The sequence below is a fragment of the Rattus norvegicus genome, chromosome 5 (genome assembly GCF_036323735.1).
Source record: "Rattus norvegicus strain BN/NHsdMcwi chromosome 5, GRCr8, whole genome shotgun sequence".
In the NCBI taxonomy this organism is placed as follows: domain Eukaryota; kingdom Metazoa; phylum Chordata; class Mammalia; order Rodentia; family Muridae; genus Rattus; species Rattus norvegicus.
In genome coordinates, this window is record NC_086023.1 from 24,230,918 (window position 1) to 24,246,604 (window position 15,687).

Consider the following 15,687-nt stretch of genomic DNA (forward strand, 5'->3'; position numbering starts at 1 on the left):
GTTTAAGGGAGTTATGTCCTTCTTAAAGTCCTCTATCATCAACATGGGACATGATTTTAAATCAGAATCTTGCTTTTCAGATGTGTTGGAGTATACAGGGCCTGCTGTAGTGGGAGAACTGGCTTCTGATGATGCCAAGTAGACTTGATTTCTGTTGTTTATGTTCTTGTGCTTGCCCCTCACCATCTAGTTATCCCTGGTATTAGCTGGTCTTTCTGTCTCTGACTGGAGCTTGTCCCTCCCGAGAGCCTGTGAGCCTTTGAGCCTGTGAGTCTGTGGTCTTATGTATGTCAGTTCTCTTGGGAGACAAGCTCTCTCCATGTGGGACTGGGATGCAAATAGCTGTGTTACAGCCTCAACTCCAGGACACTGATAGATCCTGTCCCTGGCTGTTCTGCAGTTCCTGGTTCCTGTGGGCTCCGGTTCCTGTGAGCTCCAAGTGTGTCCCACTTGGGCCAGGTATTGGGGCAGTAGTGGTGGTCTCACTTGTGATCTTAGGTGTGTCAGCACTCCTGGGGACACAAGCTCTGTCTGAAAAGGATTGGGGTTCGGATAGCTGTGGCATAGGGTCATCTCTGGGGTGCAAATGGAAACCAGAAGTGATTTGATGGGTCTTATGTAAAGAATCTGTTGTCTAACTCCCCAACAACAGTAAGCTGTGAATTGGAAGTCCAAGAATCTCGTAGTTTCTCAGTCCCACAAGGCTAGTTGTTTCATCTGTCTTCTGTAGAAGTACACCCCAACAGATGTGCTGGCAAGTAAATGCAAGTGTTGAAGAAAAGAGAATCTTCCTCTTCCAATGTCCTTATGTAGGTCTCCCTCATGTCATTTTCTTATTGGCAATGTGTCTCAACTTTATATCTCCTAGATTTACAAACATCTGTCCATGTAATCTTGAGGGGTGATTGTAATGTTGACTTTGGTGCTTTAAATGAGAAATCCCCCAGAAGCCCAGATGCCTTGATGTACTGGCTAGTTTTGTGTGTCAACTTGGCACAAGCTAGAGTTATCACAGAGAAAGAGCTTCCCTTGAGGAAATTCCTCATAAGATCCAGCTATAAGGCATTATCTCAATTAATGATCAAGAGTGAAAGGGCCCATTGTGACTGGTGCCGTCCCTGGGCTGGTAGTCTTGGGTTCTATAAGAAATCAAGTTGAACAAGCCAGAGGAAGCAAGCCAGTAAGTAGCATCCCCCCATGGCCTCTGCATCAGCTCCTGCCTCCTGCTCTGCTTGAGTTCCAGTCCTGGCTTCTGTCCCCGCCAGCAGGGACCCAGTTATTCAGGATCCCAAAGAGGCTTTCTACCTGTGGGCCAAAATGGGGGTGAAGAGAAGAAGGAGACCAAGCAAAAGTTCTGTTGTCAAGGTCTCGTTTATTGAGAGAAATGTACAGCATTTAAAGCTCTGAGGCAGGAATAGAAGCGGGAACTGAAGCTTAGGGTGGGTGAGTTTGGGAAGTGCCCAAGGATAAGGTGAATCACTACACTGCAAGATATCCTCCTATAACAAAGAGGCAACAGTCTTCCGGGGACATGTTCTTTGAAAAGGTTGAACCCTTCTCAGGAATCTGCTCAGGGACATCCAGTGTTTTGCTCAGGCTGAAACATCCTGTCATTGCTCCCAGGGTCTTCCTGGGAGAGGCTTTAGTTCAGCAATCTCATGTCCGTATGGCAGTCATTTCAAGGTTAAACCTCTGTGGCCATGCAGCCCAGAGTCAAGTAGCCACCTTGAGCTATGCAGTCACAAAGCGGCTAGGCCCAAATCCAATACGGCTCACTGCATCTCCCCCGTTATTCTTTTAAAAAGGACCATTAGGTGGAAGTAGTGGTCTGAGAGAGATCAGACATGCCTCACAGAGTGCCCAGCTTGGCCATGGCGAGCCACTCTTGCAGTCAGGACTGCACCCCAATGGCTAGGAATGAACTTATGCTGTAACACACCGTTCTGGGCTATACGTGTGTGTTTATTGGGGGAGAAACTGGGCAGAGGAGCATTTGACCGGCCCGTACATTTAAACGGGGTGTAGCCACTTCTGTCTTAGGATCGACCTCTCGAACCCCAGCCTTATCCGTCATAGGATCACCTTGTCGCCCGCAAGGCACCATGTCTTAGATTGGTCAAGGGTCAGAGGAAGTTGCCCGTCACTGAAGAAGCTACATCAGGTCATCTTCTCATTCCTCTCACTTGAGCCCAGGGGCGAAAGAGCAGGGGCCAGATGTCATTAATTTAAGAGATTGTGGAAGTTGAGCCTCTCCCAATATGTTGTAGGCACCTCATCTTGTTCGTTGTCTCTCTGGTTCTCCTCAGCTGTTCCGGTCTCCAAGCGATGATAATGTACTGAAACAGAATTTCTAGGCAAAGCAGAATGTATTTGTGATTTAATAAAGCCTGTAAGTCATTGAAAGGCCCAAGGACCAAAGGAAATCAACAAAGGTAGGCTCACAAGAGGTCCCAAAATTGAGGACAACAGGGTAGAGAGCCATGGGGATGTAGAAAACCAGTTTTTATACCAGGACTTCTGTTGCTCTCTCTCCCTTTTTTGTTTTTCCAGGCTATCTCTCACTTTTCCTAGACTGTTTCTACAAGTCCAGTCTTATCTACATAAACACAGCATTCTCTTTTAAGGCTGCACAAAGTCCTCCTTGTTGTAGGAAGAGCAAATCAAGCTCTCTTCTATTTTGCAGTACTACTTCTGAAAGGGAGGCAACAGAATCTTTTAAATTGGCTAAGCCCTCTCTCAGCTCAGCTAGGTCCTGGTCAATTGCAGCGCTGAGTAAATGATAGCGTTGTTGATTTAGTTGGGAAGTCACAAGAGAAGCGATGCCTGTTCCTGTCCCTGCTGTCCCTAACCCCAAGAGGACTGCAAGAGTGATGGCCCATATAGGCTCTCTCTTCTCTCGATAGGGTGCACCAGGGTTTCTAACCCAAAAATCCAAGATATCTTGTGGTTCATGAATGCTGAGTCTGGGGAGTAATTGTACTAATACGCAATAATCGCGCTGCTGTAAGAAATCAGATATTATTACATAGGTAGTCAGCCCTGATAAACATGCCAGATAGGTATGGTTTGGGGCGAGCAGGTACTCATGATGTTTGTTAACAACCAAGGTATGGTTGCATATTTCTAACAGCTGGTGAGAAGAGAGCATATGTTCTCCCAAAATACAACTTCCCACCCCGGATACCTCAGTGAGGGTAAATCCTAAAGAGTCTCCATATAGGACATTGGATTCATTGGAATAAATAAATTCTCCAAAAGGGCAATGCCTTCATAAAATGGAGGGGAGGCAGAAAAGCACATCCAACATTCCACATATTTGGAGGAATTGTTTATCTGCTCTTGGAGAAGTAAAGCTGAGGCGGATGCATTAAGGATGGAAAGTATGACTCTGGAGGATGGCAAGGGCCTGGAGGAATGGTTGGCTGAAAGACAGTAGTACTCACAAGGGAATCTTGTGGGGCCTGTGTGGCCACTGGGTTTTTGGGCTCTGAGCCTTTTTTAGGCAGAGAGGGAACAAAATTATGAAGAACAGGGTTTGGTCCAATAGAAGCCCTGTATGTGCTAGGGACAGTTTTGAGTAACTTTATGGTAAAATAGAGTCCCTGGTCATAGCCAGTCAGATAGAGGCAAAGGCCCCAGGAGAGGCCTCGTGGCTCCTTTGTCCAATCTTTCGCATTTCCTTAGGGAGTGAAATTAATTACCAAGGGGCTGCACCAACTGGTGCAGTGGTGAAGTTTATTTTGTGTATCCACCTCCACGGTAATATAATCCCATGTGGATGAGGGATTCCAGTAAGTATCTCCTGTGGTTTCACACCCCCAGGAGGCACAATGGAATTGATCCCTGTATCCACACTTATAGTTTAGGGAGCGATCTCTGTGGGATTCAGGGCAGATGTAAAAGTCAGTTTCCCTAATGTTGGTGCGTCGATGGACAGTGTCACAACTGACATATCTTTCATTAAAACTAGACCCATGAGGGGCTTTATCTAGGGGTAAGTATTTGTCTGCGAGGCCCCAGTAAGAATTTCCTCCTGCAGGTAGTTTACATAAATCTGGACTTAATTGTGGCCAGGTGGGGTTAGGGCCAGTGTGGGAGGTGGTAAAGGCAGTATCTCCAGCCTCATTTATAATTACCCAGGTGTAATTCCAAATCTGATAGGGGCTTGATGTTCCGGATGTCAGCACAGTTGGAAAGAGAAGTTTCAGTAGAATCCAGTAGAGCTTCATTGCTCTGAAAAAGAAAACATGCATTTTTCTCAGGCGCCACCCTGGAATTTGTTATAAGGCTTTATCAATCTTGGAATTTGTTTGAAATTTATTGTAAAGCTTTATTAATCTTTCAGGGAGCCATCTGGCTCTCCCCTCTTTAGAATTATAAATACAGGCGGACCCTTTTTCCCAGACTATCACAGGGTCATGACCCTGCCACTGTCCAGTTAGGGGGTCCTTCCAGAGAACGTGAGCGTGATCCATCTTGGTTGAGGGGTGCCATAAGCGATCGGCGGCTGAACGCCCTTGATTATCCAAAGTTAAGAAATTTAAAACAAAAAGGGCATGGGATAATAAAATTTTAGCGCCGCCTTTAAGAGAATAAAGAGTTGCTTGGGCAGTAAGCTTTAACAGTGTATTTTTAACGGTTTGATGGGCTCGTTCCACAAATCCTTGTCCTTGTTTTATTCGAAATTGGGAGCAAAATTGTTTAAATTTGTGACTAACATAGCCAGGCCCATTATCTGTTTTTAACATTTTGGGTTGTCCCATAACAGAAAATGTGTAGAGCATATGAGCAATAACATCTTTTGTGGCCTCTCCTGTGTGTGCAGAGGCACATATGAACCCACTAAAGGTATCAATGGTAACATGTACAAATTTTAATTTACCAAAGGAGGGAAGATGGGTGACATCCATTTGCCAGAGCTCTCCAGGGACCAGCCCACTGGGGTTGACCCCTAGGTAGGGGTCAGGCAGTGGGGTCGAGCAGCCTTTGAAATTATAAACTATTTGGTGAGCCTGTTCACGGGTGATCTTATATTTAATCCTAAGGGTTTGTGCATTAAGGTGATGTAAGTCATGTGCTTTTTGGGCAAGTGTAAGGGGCATAGAGAAGGCCCCCTGGGCCAAGGCCACGAGCCAGGTGAGGTGATTAATGGTATCATTACCATCGACCAAGGGGCCTGGCAATCTGGTAAGTACTCGGATGTGTCCCAGAAAGAAGGGGCAAGAACGCCTCTGAATATACTTTTGTAAGGTGGCAAACCGGGGAGCAGCATTGGTGGTAGGCCGAATATAAAGCACTGTTTCTAACAGGGGATAGAAAAGGCAAGATAAGAGCTATCTGTGCATCAGGTTGTGCACAAAATACTGCAAGGATAGCTTGAAGCTCTACCAGCTGAGCGGAATCTAAAGGAATAGAGAACTGTTGTATTTGACCATCAATGGAAAATGTGGCTTGACCATTAGAGGAGCCGTCTGTAAAGACAAGGTGGACTCCCGACATAGGGTGATCACATGTTACTTTTGGAAAGACCACTAGGACTGTAATTTTGTGAGAAAACAGTATCAACTTCTCTGAGGGGTAATGATTATCTCTCTTACCCTGAAAGGCAATGCAACTAATTGTCCATTCATCTACCTGTTGACTGAGCCAAAAGACCTGGGAGAGGCTACAGGATAAGATTAAAACAACGGGGTCCCTTCCAAAGAGCTTATGGGACTCTTCTCTTCCAAGACATATGATTTGTGCCACCAGCAAGGGATAGGTGGAAAGGACCCTAGTTAAGGAGGCAGGTAAATGTATCCAGTAAAGAGGATATTGCTGCCAAAAAAACACTGCTGTTAGGGAAAAGGAGGTAGGAAGGACATCATTGGAAAATGACAAGAATACCAGTGAAAAATCTCAAGGAGGAGCTTCCTGTTTCTCAAGATTGTTTAACTTTATGGTCCTCTAGTTCCTGGGAGAAGCTTCCTGCTTCTCAAGATTGTTCTCTAAGATTTTAATCTAACTTTATGGTCAGCTAGTTCCTGGGAGAGAGTTGTCAAACCGGCCGATGTAAATTACCCATTCTATGGTCCTAGGAGAAGCTTCCTGGAACATACAATTCTGGGGCCTAACCTGTTTCTTCTGCTCTAAACTTTGCGTCTAGGGGGGCAACTTTAAAACTTTTACCTTTGAACCCCCACTTCTTCTAGTGGCTAACTCTAATCATAGAACTAAATTAAAACATGGTATTACTGACATAACATCAAAATCCTAACAGCACTTACTCTTTCTCTAATGAAGGTAACTAGCTTATTTAACACACATGGACCTATAACCAGAAACAGAAGCAAAATTAAGAAGGGTCCCATAAGGGAAGATTTCAGGGTAGTCATCCAAGGAAATCTACTAAACCAGCTCTCGAACCATCCCTGATGTGCTTCTCTGTCTCTCTGTCTTTTGTCTAACCTTTTTCTAAGTTTACTCATGGAGTCTTTAATTACTCCTGAATGGTTTACATAGAAGCAACATTTTTCTTTTAGTGTAGCACACAGACCTCCTTCTTTAAGGAATATCAGGTCTAATCTTTTTTTTTTTTTTTTCTGAAGGACTATCTCTGAGAGGGGGGTTCGGGATTCTTGGAGGTCAGCTAAAAAGTCCTTTTTACTCTTTCTATATCTAAGCCAATGACAATTCTGAATTCTCCATAAGCCTTGTGTTGCAGGGCAACAGCAGATGCCCTTGCAGCACCTAGCTGGACTCCACCTTAAGATAGCCCCAAGTAATTCTCAACTCTCTTTTGTGTCTTACTAAGTCTTTAGCATCAGGATTCCAATCTGGACACTATCTGAACCTACACACAAAGATCATGACTGCCTTTTAGAACTTCTAAACTTAAACAGGTTGTGATCCCAGAGGCACAGTCCCAAGAAGTGTTAGGAGTACTAACATATGCAATGTCACATCATTTTCAATAGAAATCAAGCCTATCCCCACACCTATCCCAAAGGAACCCAGGGCAAACCTGAAATTCTTGTTTCTCAAGCACACTCAAGTGAGCATTATAGATTTCCTGTAACAGCCACTAACAAGCATCCCAAGTGGGATGGTGAGAAAACAAGAAGAGAGTCCAGAAAATAGAGGTCTGCTGAAGAGGGCAAAAGCATTTAGTCACATAGAAAGACAATCAAAAGATTAACAGACCAAAAAACAAAAGTGCGCACAAAACAAAAAACAAGCGGCCGCCGCAAGATTGCCACAAAACTGAGCTGATTCAGATGGGAGCTTCCATGAGCTCAGCAAAGACAGATGAACGGGAGCAGATTCCACATCACTCCTCCTTCCCAACCAGAATCTTCCCATTGTCAAAGTCACAAGTAACACAAAACAAAGACCTAAGACACACAGACAAAGACCACTCTGGAAATACAGACAGCCGGAAAGGCGGGTCTTTTCTCCAATCCATGAGAATCGCCGAATCCTCACCGGCACCCAGACGGGAATCTCCCAGGCGTCCCTGGGGTCCCTTCTTACCTCCTGGGACGTCTCCCAGGGCAGTGCAATCGGTGAGTCCCTGGCACATCTACCACTCACATTTGCATCTCTCCTGAGACACGATCCTCCCTCTCAGCCTGAGATGGGAGTAGCTGCAAAACCAGAACTCCAGAACTCCAGAACTCGCAAGCAAATACAGACCCAGAGTTTAGCCGGCACAAAACACAAAGACACAAAGACACAGACACTACCTCCTGAATCAGAACCACCTAGGATCCTTTTTCTTACAATAAGACATTTAAACACTTTCCAACCTTATTCCAACTATAGGAATTAATTTCTGCTCCTTGAATAATAAACCAAGGACAAGTTTCTCACACAAATACAAAAAAAAAAATTCACTTAAAATTAACCAGGGACACTTTTCATCAATAAAACAAAAGAACTTGATTAAATCCTTTTTCTTAACTCTTAATCCTCTCTCCCTGAGTGAGCGCTTGATTTCTCCTATGAAACAAGCCTCCTAAATCCATACCTTCCCCATGGCAATTAGACGACAATTATTCGACCGGTCCTTACCTCCTTCTTCAGCGACGCACGAGCGATACGAGCGATACGGCCTGAAGAGTCCTCGATTCCCGCTGCAGCTCTCTTATCTCCGTCGTCCTGTAGTCAGCCTTGCTTTGGGGTCCCTGTTCGGGCGCCACTTGTCCCCGCCAGCGGGGACCCAGTTATTCAGGATCCCGAAGAGGCTTTCTACCTGTGGGCCAAAATGGGGGTGAAGAGAAGGAGACCAAGCAAAAGTTCTCTTGTCAAGGTCTCGTTTATTGGGAGAAACGTACAGCATTTAAAGCTCTGAGGCAGGAATAGAAGCGGGAACTGAAGCTTAGGGTGGGCGAATTTGGGAAGTGCCCAAGGATAAGGTGAATCACTACACTGCAAGATATCCTCCTATAACAAAGAGGCAACAGTCTTCCGGGGACATGTTCTTTGAAAAGGTTGAACCCTTCTCAGGAATCTGCTCAGGGACATCCGGTGTTTTGCTCAGGCTGAAACATCCTGTCATTGCTCCCAGGGTCTTCCTGGGAGAGGCTTTAGTTCAGCAATCTCATGTCCGTATGGCAGTCATTTCAAGGTTAAACCTCTGTGGCCATGCAGCCCAGAGTCAAGTAGCCACCTTGAGCTATGCAGTCACAAAGCGGCTAGGCCCAAATCCAATACGGCTCACTACAGGCTTCCTTTGGTGATGAACAGCAATGTAGAAGTATAAGCTGAATAAACCCTTTCCTCCCCAACTTGCTTATTGGTTATGATGTTTTGTGCAGGAATAGAAACCCTGACTAAGATACTTGAATACTTTGTCCCCAGTTGGTAAAACTGTTTGGGTAAGTTTAGGAGACATGGTCTTGCTGGGGGAAGCATGTCTCTCAACACCTTGTGTGTGGGTGCAGAGGTTTCAAAAGTCAGAAACCATGCTCAGTTTGCTAACTGACTTTTGTTTGTGGTTTGATGTATGAGCTGTTAGCTCTCCACTTCCAGTTTTACCTGCCATATCTGACACAGGATGCTATGCTCTCTCCACCATTATGAACTGTGACCATGAGCCTAAATAAATTTTTCCTTCTGTAAGCTGCCTTAACCATTGGTATTTTTTCCCACAGTGATAGAAAAGCAATATGCCATATTATCAATATAAACCTTCCTATATTCAAAACATATGTAGGCATAGTTGTTATATGTGTAGAGTGATAATCTATGGTTGGAATAATAGCCTCAAATAAATAATGAACAGATGATAACAATTTATGCACATTTTCTGTTTATTAGAATTCTGACATCATATGCATACATGTTAGCCAGTTTTCTACAGGCATGTGTAGTATCTGTACTTTAATGATTAATTCAAATTGTCAAACTGGAACAACCTAAAGTACTTGGAAAGAGAGTCTTTACGAGGAAATGTCTAGATCAGGCTAGCCTACGGGTGTGTTCATAGGTGGTTGAGTTGATTCTTTATTGATTAGTAAGACCCAGCCTGCTGTGGAAAGCATCAATCCCTGGTAAAGGATACTGAACTGTATAGGTGTAGAGAAGACTTGAGCCTTAATAGGCAGGTATGCATGCATTAATTCTCTATATGCCTATGACTATGGGTGTGAGTAGCTGCTTTCAATTCCTGCCTTTGCTATCTCTGCAATGATAGACTATAACTTCGAATTGTAAGCTAAGTAAAACTTTTGTAAGTTACTTTCTGTCAAGATATTTTATCTCATAATATATCACTTTAGGGGTATGATTTCAATCCTTCTGCCACTGATCAGCTCCGTTTTGATGATGCGGAAATGATGGTTTCATCAAGACTTTCCACTGCAACATTTTCTTCCCCCACAGAGCACACACATCCCCACCAAGGGGAACAAACAATTCAGTCTCATCTAGTTATTGCCTTTTACTCAAAATCTGACCTCACTGGGTCATTAGCTGTCATTGTGTTCAGGTGTGTCTTCTTCAGGTCAACTAGCATATTAATTTAAAACAAGTTATTTACTCACTGTATTACAGTCCTATAGGCAGTGTTGAATAGTGTTCACTACTCTAGTTGGCACTGAACCTAGAAATGGGGTGGACTAAAGTCTCATGCAACAGCCAACTTTATTCAGAGCATCGGGCGATTTATACTCTAAGGGCTAAGAAGAGTCACCTGAGTAAAGTATCAGAAGGGCATGCCTCACATGGCAAAAACATGTTTTCCATAAAGATATATGAATAACAACAGCTGAAGTAAACTCGCTCTTATCCACTGTACCAGGGAGGAGCACGAAAAACACATTTCAAGAGTCGTTCTGTGTTCTGAAGAAACTGGAGTCACAAGACTTGTCTTGTTTTTTGAAGTTTACTCACAACCCTTCAGCATTCTGAATTAATTTAATTCTCCTCACATGACTCTATTCTTGAACTGTGTTGCAACAGAATATCACTAAGATAACTGCAGTAGAACTCAGAAGACGTAGAACATAGTAATCAGTGTATCACAATTAGCAAATGCTACTGATGGGATATACCAACTGCAGAGCTATCTGAACATAATGACTTAGTCTGTGAGCCTCTGATTCGAGGTATTGCTTACCCATGATCCTCTTCGTTAACATTTAAAGTGACAATTATACAGACTTTTCAAGCTAGGTAGCTTTGAAAGTGGCTTTATTGCTTAGTTAAGAGCAATTATCAGGTTTATGGTTTGTTTGGCAATATAATACCTTCAAAATCTTAACTGGTTTTGAGCCTCCCAACTGACCATTCTCACATGCTGGTGGCCACTGAGTAAGATTCTTCTCAAAATGCAATTTGTTTAGATTTTAATTTACTTATTAGAGTTTATTATAATCTCTAACTATTTTGTTAACTTTTTATAGGGAGAAATGGGCAAACACCCCCAGACAGTAAATGAACAACAGACTACAATAACGATTATGTCCAATGTATCGAGCCCATGAGTTCACTGGGGTTACTTACAGGAAGATAGTTAAGGGCTATTTATAGAATGGGTGACTCAAAAGCAGCTGCAACAGCAGAAAGCCCACCCCAGCATGGATGAATCACAGAAGCTATATCCATAGAACTCTCTGCATGACTTTTAGGGAGCTTGACAGGTAGGAAAGTCTCCTCCAGGCAGTTGAACTGGTCAGATACCTCCTATCCCTAGAAAGTGATTACTGCTTCTACAACATTGAGTAGGGACCTATGAGTCTAACATTTCTGAGTTCTATGACTTATGGGTTGTTTATTTCCTGAGTCTCAGGAACCTCCTTCCTCCTGTAGCAATTGCTTGTATATAGTATTTGTATTGTCTGTATACTTGAAATGTTTGCATACTTGTGTTTAATTTCCCAATGAGGTAGATAACTCAAGGAATTTTTTTTCATAAAATCAACACGGTAGGAATGAAATTACACAAAATTTATTTTAGGCAAACCTGAGCTTAAATCTCTTGCTGGTACACAGCAGGAAATGATTAGAACAGATTGTAGTAATGGTTGTGCCATGAGTACCAGTAAAACTGTGTGTCTCATAAAGTGCATTTGAGTATTTGTAAATATATCAAGTGCATTATTTTTTGTTGTGTGCTTATATTAGGAAAGTTTCTATTTCTAGATTACTAAGAATTTTAAAACCAATACTTCACTTTATTTTTATTAAGTGTTTTTTTCAGAATCTATTAAGTTGTCCCTATACTATCTTAATCTTAAAATTAGTATTATTGAAAAGAAAAACATATATGATTCTTGTCTCTGTGTTTTCTGTGCAACTAATCCAAGATCCTAGACTGGGTATATTCGAAAGCAAAGAGAACCATTTTAACTCACTCAGATGGTTCAAGGTGGAGGAGCTTCCTGTAGTGATGGCTGTTTGCTGCAGAGTCCTAAGGCAGTACAGAGCATCATAAGACAAAGTGCAGGTGACTGTGTCCATGTGCATGTCTTCTTATAAAGCCCTGGTTTTTGGTCCTGATAGCTCCACTCCAATGACTTTACATCATTCTACTCCCGAAAGACTATATCTTGCAAACCCATAATCACAGTGAATTTCCATTCACTCAGTGCCTCCCAATGGCAATTCACCTTCAACATGAGTTTTGGATGAATCTACTGTATTTAAACAAATAACACACCCAGTTATTACTTACATAAGAGTTAGCACACATAACAGGAGACCCTGTGTATCCTTCCTCCATCCTCTTCCCTAACATTTTGCTCCTCCTCCTAACCTGAGTTTGATTTTTGCCTGTTCTGACATTGCTTGCATTTTTAATCGCATGTGTGTTTCTCCATAAGATATGTGATATTGTTCATGCCTTTAACACATCCTGTAAGATTTTTGCATTGCAGGTGGAGCTCCATACATTACTCTTCTTCTTTCAGCATTGGCTCTTTGAGGTTCCACTCTGTCCACAATGTGTATTAGTTTGTTTTAACCACAACTTAATGTTTACTGACTGACTACACAAAATGTTCTATCCACCTACTGGGAATGGTCGATCTCGTTGTCAACACTACGTTTTGCCTGTTTCACTGCCGTGTATTTTGCTTTAGGTTTGTTTGTAATTTAGGGTGATTGGATTTAGTGGACGATACCAGACACACAGCCTGATTTGAGTCTCCCAGAAATAATAAGTTTTCAGTATGTGTCACAAACATTACTCCTGCAAGAATTTCATTCCAAACACAGTGAGAGGACAAGCACCGGACACGCTATTACCAGCTGTTACCTCAGCATCTAAGACAACAAAGAGGAGATCAGGAGTTCAAGACAAGCCTGGCCTATATAATGAGACCCTGACTTAGAGAAAACAATACAAATGCTCCACAAAATTCCAGCACATGCACACACAAAGAGCAATTAAAAAGAAAGTTCGCTCAAACGATAGTTGATTTTACTTATTGATATTCTGGTCTTTTTTTTTCTATTCAAATTTATTCTTAACTACACCATCTTATCCCACCCCCCATTCATAAGAAACAAAAATATGGTTCTACTACCAAATAAATTAATTCCACCCCATTACTAAGGGGCCAAGCAGGTCCCACACTTTGAAAAATAGTTACAGGGTAGGCAGCCAGGAGTGGAATGCTAATTTGTAAGCATTCCATTTGGGGCTTTTCAGAACAGCCAAACTATTCTCCAGAGTGCAAGCAAATGAACGTCCTTGTGGTCTGCAGAGTTTTACTCTGGTCAAAACTTCCCATGCAAAGCCCTCCACAACAACAACAACAACAACAACAACAGAACAAACTAAGAACTAAAGCTTTGCCTGGTACAGACAGACATAATTCCAAAATTTCTTGACTGCTGGAGGCTGCCTCACTTCGGCACACATGGCTGTCACTGGTGCCAGTAATGCTTAGAATCATTTTTGTTCTTGTTGATCATGAGAAGGTCGTCCTCAGTGAACTGCCAATTCAGCCTTTGCTTTTCTTGTGGGCTACCTGCCCACTAGTACACTTCGTTTCTGATAATCACGCAACAAACACCTAATCTGAGGCGTCTTCCCATTTGGTTTCTACGGATACTTCTTAATGTGAGAGTATTTTAATATGGCCAAATATTTGAAAATATTTAAATAGTTGAAAAATAATATCTACCTTTTACAACTTGCTTCAATAAATGTAGTCTGCTTTTCTTTGTAGTGACAACCGAAAGCAGCTTGGGAAGAAAGGATGTTTCCTGTTAGGCTTCACAGTCGTCACTGCGGGAACTCGGGGCAGGAACTGCAGCAGGGGCCATGGAGGGCCACTGCTTACAAGCTGCTCTCTTGGCTTGCTCAGTGTTTTTCTTTCTTTCTTTCTTTCTTTCTTTCTTTCTTTTCTTTTCTTTCTTTTCTTTTCTTTCTTTCTTTCTTTCTTTCTTTCTTTCTTTCTTTCTTTCTTTCTTTCTTTCTTTTTTTTTTCTTTTTTTCGGAGCTGGGGACCGAACCCAGGGCCTTGCGCTTGCTAGGCAAGCGCTCTACCACTGAGCTAAATCCCCAACCCCTCAGTGTGTTTTCTTATATAAACCAAGAGCATCTGCTCAGGGGTGGTCTCACCCGTAACTGCTAGGCCTTCCACATCAATCTCGAATCAGGAAAATACACATACAGTCTGGCAACCCGCAACGGATGTCTCTCTCTCTCCCCAGGTATCTCCAGCCGTGGCAAGTTAAAAAAACTCCCCAGCATAGTCTGGAAACGAGGCGAATTTCTCCGTGCTTACTCCTACGTCAGTGATTTTGGTCTGGTTTAGTTATTGCTACTCTATATGGCAAATGCCTGAATGACTGTTAGCGCCTGACAGGCTCTGAATGCTTGATGAGTCAACCGCAGTGTGTAACTGCCAACGAAGAAGTCAGGTTCTGGGGCGAGCCCTTCGATAAGGGTTGTGGGGCGGGGCCTGGAACCAGAGTCCTGGGTGTCCATAAACAACCTTGGGCCCTCAAGAGAAAGACAGAAAAATTTGCCCAGGTAAAGCTTTAAAAGGATCATTATTCTATTTTATCTAGTATTTGAGTGGAATACACGTGAGATTTTTGAGTTACTTATCCTACAATCTCACAAGAAATTTATAGTTTGAGTTATATTAATAGACTTTTCAACTTCCATGCACATCTGCCTTCCCAGGATATACCATTCTTAAAAACAGAGGTTTTATTTATAAGGACTGAATCCAGGGTCTCATGAATGCTAAGCGAGTACTCTACGCTCACTGCTTAAAATATTGGATTTTGTTTGTTAATAACATTTTATAGGCTTTCATATTTTACGGTTATAATTTTTCTGATAGTATCTTTTTTCTAATAGCATTATCTGAACATGTAGATCAGGAATTATCCAGGGCATTCAGTACTTCAGAGATTTTAATGATGACAATTTTAATTTTGAATTTTAATTATGAACTTTGCATGGAGACTGTCAGATTTCGTTACTCTGCCAGGGAAAAATCTTTTTACTTGGTCTCTTTGGATTTTTAAGCCTGGAATGAATTTTATTTGTTTTTTATAAAGATCTTAACTGGCACCTTTACAGTCTCAAGATTTTAAAATCACATGTATTTGCCCGTGTGTGAAAGAGGAGGTGGGGGTTGTAAGCGTGTACCACATGGAGGACAAAGGACCGTTTGCCGGAGTCTATTCTTGCCTTCTGCCGCGTGGGTCCTAGGAATAGAATTCCGTTGCCATGCTTGGCAGGCAGGGCCTCTACTCACTGGCTCAGAATCTCAAGTGTTTAGCAGAGCAACACAGATAGTAGATGTTCTGCACACAGCAAGCCAAGAAGCTGTGAAAAACATGAAAGACTAGGCTGCTGCAGACCCAAAGGGCCTGTGTACAACGGTGAGGCAGTCCGTCAGTCAGGAAAGTGAGCCGTGGAGCCTCTGAAGGAATTGTCAGCGTGCTCTGATTCCAGATATTCTTGAAGGGAAGTTCTCTCCCTTCTCCTCAGACATAAAGAGGGGTTTTCAGAGGATCCACAGGAGCCTTCTTGTGCCTCTTGAGGACGCTTGACTCCACAGATGATAGGCCTACTGCAGCCAGGGTAACAGACAAGGAGAGAATCTCTCATAAAGCAAGTCCCGGGACACCATCAGAGAAAATCTTTCATGTTGAAATATCGTGGGACGATTTGAACATCATGGTGACTGTCGCACAGTATAGCCAAACTTGAAAGCTTTATGCTGCTCACCTTTC

General features: G+C 42.8%; 1 protein-coding gene and 1 long non-coding RNA gene across 5 annotated transcripts in view; one reads left to right on the forward strand and one right to left on the reverse strand.

Moving 5' to 3' along the window:
* Positions 1-1,352: 1,352 nt before the first annotated feature.
* Positions 1,353-13,607, reverse strand: LOC102549899 (uncharacterized). 2 transcript variants are annotated; one of them, XR_010051697.1, is made up of 4 exons: positions 11,838-13,607; positions 8,053-8,233; positions 4,137-4,233; positions 1,353-2,350 (listed from the first exon to the last, which is right to left on the reverse strand). It is a non-coding gene; the product is annotated as an uncharacterized LOC102549899 (long non-coding RNA). The 2 variants fall into 2 exon arrangements; XR_005504590.2 differs by lacking the exon at positions 11,838-13,607 and having other exon boundaries at positions 8,053-11,818.
* A 754-nt stretch (positions 13,608-14,361) lies between these two features.
* Positions 14,362-15,687, forward strand: part of Sdcbp (syndecan binding protein) — a 69,434-nt gene continuing 68,108 nt past the window's right edge. Inside the window, exon 1 of one of the 3 annotated variants that reach the window (XM_063288489.1) lies at positions 14,362-14,467. The gene's annotated coding sequence lies outside the window, so the exon portion shown is untranslated. The remainder of the gene's footprint in view (positions 14,468-15,687) is intronic. The other 2 variants (XM_039110857.2, XM_063288487.1) reach the window with 2 other exon arrangements.